Genomic DNA, 4,679 nt, shown 5'->3' on the forward strand with positions numbered 1-4,679 from the left:
CCATGGCGCCATGATTCCAGGTGGCCTTACCTGTTGGTTCAATCATCTTCCACCATGTCACAATGGTCTCCTTGGTTTCAAAAGTCACCACTTTGTCACAGTGGCCCATGGGTTCCATGCGGTTCTGTTGTGTCACAATGGCGACCTTGCTTTCTTCATTTCACAATGGCTCCTTGGCTCTATGCAGTCTTACGTGTTAGTATAATCATCTTCCATCATGTCACAATAATTCCTTTGTCTGAAAAAGCTCCACTGTGTCGCAGTGGCTCCTTAGTTCCAGCGATTCTATTGTTTTACAATGGAATCCTTGCTTTCTTTGTGTCATAATGGCTCCTTGGCTCCATTTGGCCTGACCTGGTGGTTTAATCATCTTCCATCATGTCACAATGGACTCCTTTGTTTGAAAAAGCTCCACTGTGTCACAGTGGCTCTTTGACTCCATGTGGCCTTACCATTTGGATCAATCATCTTCCATCATGTCAAAATGGTCTCTATGGTTTCAAAAAGCTCCACAGTGCACAGGTGTCCCATTGATCCATGCGGTTCTGTCGTATCACACTGGAATCCCTGATTTCTTTGTGTCACACCGGATCCTTGGCACCATATGGCCTTTCCTGTGAGTTTGATCATCTTGCATCATGTCACAATGGTCTTCTTGGCCTGAAAAAGCTCAAATGTGTCACTGTGGCCCATTGGTTCCATGTGGTTCTGTTAGGCCACAGTGGAATCCTTGCTCTCTTCATTTCACAATGGCTCCATGGCTCCATGTGGTATTTCCTGTTGGTTTAATCATCTTCCATCATGTCACAATAATTCCTTGGTCTGAAAAAGCTCCACTGTGTCATAGTGGCTCTTTGGTTCCCTGTGCCATGCGGTTCTGTCGTGTCACAATGGAGTCTATGCTTTCTTCGTGTCAAAACGACTCCTCGGCTCCATGTGGCCTTACCTCTGCCTTCAATCATCCTCCATCATGTCACAATATTCTCCTTGGTTTGAAAAAGCTTCTCTGTGTCGCAATGCCTCCTTTGTTCCATGTGGCCTTACCTCTGCGTTCAATCATCTTCCATCATGTCACAATAATCTCCTTGGTCAGAAAAAGCTCTACTGTGTCACCATGTCTCCTTCATTCCATGTGGCCTTACGCATGGGTTCATTCATCTTCCATCATGTGACAATGGTCTCCTTGGTTTGAAAAAGCTCAACTGAGTCACAGTGGCCCCTTAGTCCCATGTGGTTCTGTCATATCACAATGGAATCCTTGATTTCTTCATGTCACAATACTCCTGGGCCCCATATTGCTTTACCTGTGAGTTTGATCATCTTCCATCATGTCACAAAGGTCTCCTTGGTTTCAAAAAGCTCCACTGTGTCACAGTGGCCCCTTAGTTCCATGCGGTCTTGTTGTGTCACAACGGAAACCTTGCTTTCTTCATGTCACAATGGCCCTTGTCTCCATGCGGCCTTACCTGTTGGTTCAATCATCTTCCATCATGTGTCGTGGTTTGACATGGAAGTGATTTTTTCAGGAAGTTGGGTCAAACCAATCAGTGGTCAAGTTTGGATATTGGCACCTGAAGTGACCATTGAAGATAGGGGTACGCCTCTGAGAACACAGGGTGTTAAAGAAGGAACTCCCAAGAGCTTGCTCTCTTTGGTTCCTGTCAGGGTGCAGTGCAGATCTCCCCAGCCCAGCCATGGGGCTCGGTGGGGGAGGGGAAGCCATGAGGCCTGGTCGAGGTGAGCTGAGGGGTAGAAGGACTGGAACCGAGCCAGCTCCTGTGGATGGAAGGGTGGAGAGAAGTGGAGATGTCTTTGTCATTCCCCCCTAGAGGGAAGAGACAGAGAGTCCGGACGGCACCTGTAACTTTGCTGGCGCGGAGGAGAAGGCGGGGGGGGGGGGGGGGGGGAAGGCGCCCAGCCTTGGCCTTGGGAATCGGCTGCTGGGCAGAGATTTCGGCCGTCCAGGGAGTCTGAACTTTTAACCCTTTCCTGAGAAATGAAAGCTTTGTAAAATATTACTCCTCCTTGATTTGAAGTAGAAGAGAGACAGTCTGGGATCCAAGATGATGGAAGAGGAAATTTTTGAGTTGTAAGGAGATGATGGAATGGCTTGTGGCTGGACTTTTCTTGTTAGCCATAGACTGAACCAAATTCTCCTGACAGAGGCTGTACTTAGTGGGGTGCATTGGTAGGCCAAGAGACCTGTTTCAGTGACTACCAACAGAAGAATGGAGAGAAGAGAGGAAAGTTGAAGAGGGTGTGGAGAGGCCCTCAGTCTTCAGAGAAGAAGAAGAGAAGAAGATCTCTGTTCTTGCACCCTCTTCCACAGGGGAAAATGGGGGGGGGGGGGGGACTGTAGTCCCGAGATGAGAAACTGAACTGTTATTTTTCTTGGTCCTTGGCAAAGCATCCTTAAAAGAGCCCTATGAGCAGTCTGTCCATGCACGGTGGTGAGAGCACTGTGACATGGAAAGGAGAGTGTCACCATGGCAGCTGTTCTCCGGGCGGTTGCCATGTGTGACATGGAAACACAGGGGTGGCAATTGTGTTTCCTGGGGGGTCTGTGGCACAGGAGAGACTCCCGTCTCCCTTGAAAGATTGAGTATTTGAATATCTGAAGGGTGGCAACTTGGTCAGGATCCTGGGTGGTGTCTCATCATGGGTTTGTTTGGAAATTAGGTGGGAGGAGGAGGGGTGTTCAGGGAGGTCTTCATCCAGGATTTAATGTTTGTAGTTTTCAAAGTAGTAGTAGTTTAATAAAGTTTTCTACCTAGTTATCAAGTTTGGGCCTGCTCTGCTCTCTTCCTGATCATATCTCACAGCAATTATTTAGGAAGGTGTAATTTCATGGCGGGCGCTGGAATTTTCCCAGTGTCAAACGATGACAGGTGCTTTTTCAGACCAAGGAGACCATTGTGACATGATGGAAGATGATTGAACCCACAGGTAAGGCCACATGGAATCAAGGAGCCACTGTGACACTGTGGAGCTTTTTCAAACCAAGGAGTCCATGGTGACATAATGGAAGATTATTGCACCCACATGTAAGGCCGCACAGATCCAAGAAGCCATTGTGACGGGAAGAAAGCAAGGATGCCATTGTGGAATACAGAACTGCATGGAAGCAAGGGGCCATGGCGATAAACTGAGGAACCCTTTGTGACATGATGGAAGATGATTGAACCTACAGGTAAGGCCACATGGAACGGAGGAGCCATGGTGACACTGTAGAGCTTTTTCAATCCAAGGAGACTATTATGACATGATGGAAGATGATTGAATTCGGAGGTCAGGCCACATGAAGCCAAGGAGGCATTGTGACATGAAGAAAGAATGGATTCCATTGTGGCCTAACAGAACCACGTGGAACTAAGGAGCCACTGTGACACAATGAAGCTTTTTCAGACCAAGAAGACGATTGTGGCATGATGGAAGATGAATGAACGCATGCATAAGGCCACATGGAGCTGAGGATCCATTGCGACACAGTAGAGTTTTTTTAAAACAAGGAGATAATTTTGAGATGATTGAAGATGTCCATACCAAAGGATAAGGCCAACATAAGCCAAGGAACAAGTGTGACATGAAGAAAGCAGGGATTCCATTGTGGCATAAATGAACCTCACGGAACCAAGGGGCCACTTTGACACAGAGGAGCTTTTTCAAACTCATGACACCATTGTGGCATGATGGAAGATGATTGAACTCAGGAGAAAGGACACATGAAGCAAAGGATCCGTTGTGACAGAGTAGAGCTTTTTCATAGCAAGGAGTTATTGTGACATGGTGGAAAATGATTGAATGCAGAGGTAGGACCGCATGGAGCTAAGGAGCCATTGCGACACAGTGGAGCTTTTGGAAACCAAGGGGACCATTGTGACATGATGGAAGAAGATTAAACCAACAGGTAAGGCCACATGGAACGAAGGAGCCATGGTGACACTGTAGAGCTTTTGCAATCCAAAGAGATTATTATGACATGAGGGAAGATGATTGAACTCAGAGGTAAGGCCACATGGAGACAAGGAGGCATTGTGACATGAAGAAAGCAAGGATTCCATTGTGGAATACAGAACCACATGGAACCAAGGGGCCATGGCAATAAACCATGGGACCCTTTGTGACATGATGGAAGAGCATTGAACCCAAGAGAAAGGACACATGGAGCCAAGGATCCATTGTGACACAGTGGAGCGTTTTCAGACCAAGGAGACCATTGAGACATGATGGAAGATGATTAAACCTACAAGTAAGGCCACATGAAATGGAGGAGCCATGGTGGCACTGTAGAACTTTGCAATCCAAGGAGACTATTATCACATGATGGAAGATGATTGAACTCGGTGGTAAGGCCACATGGAGCCAAGGAGGCATTGTGAAATGAAGAAAGCAAGGATTCCAGTGATGCCTAACAGAACCACATGGAACCAAGGAGCCACTGTGACACAGTGGAGGTTTTTCAGACCAAGGAGTCCATTGTGACATGATGGAAGATGATTGAACTCACAGGTAAGGCCACATGGAGCCAAGGAGGCATTGTGACATGAAGAAAGCAAGGACTCCATTGTGACACAACAGAACCGCATGACGCATGGAACCAATGGGCCACTGTGACACAGTGGAGCTTTTTCAGACCAAGGAGTTATTATGACATGATGGAAGATGATTGAATTCCGAGG

Source organism: Anomalospiza imberbis, unplaced genomic scaffold, assembly GCF_031753505.1.
Source record: "Anomalospiza imberbis isolate Cuckoo-Finch-1a 21T00152 unplaced genomic scaffold, ASM3175350v1 scaffold_355, whole genome shotgun sequence".
NCBI classification, from domain to species: Eukaryota; Metazoa; Chordata; class Aves; order Passeriformes; family Viduidae; genus Anomalospiza; species Anomalospiza imberbis.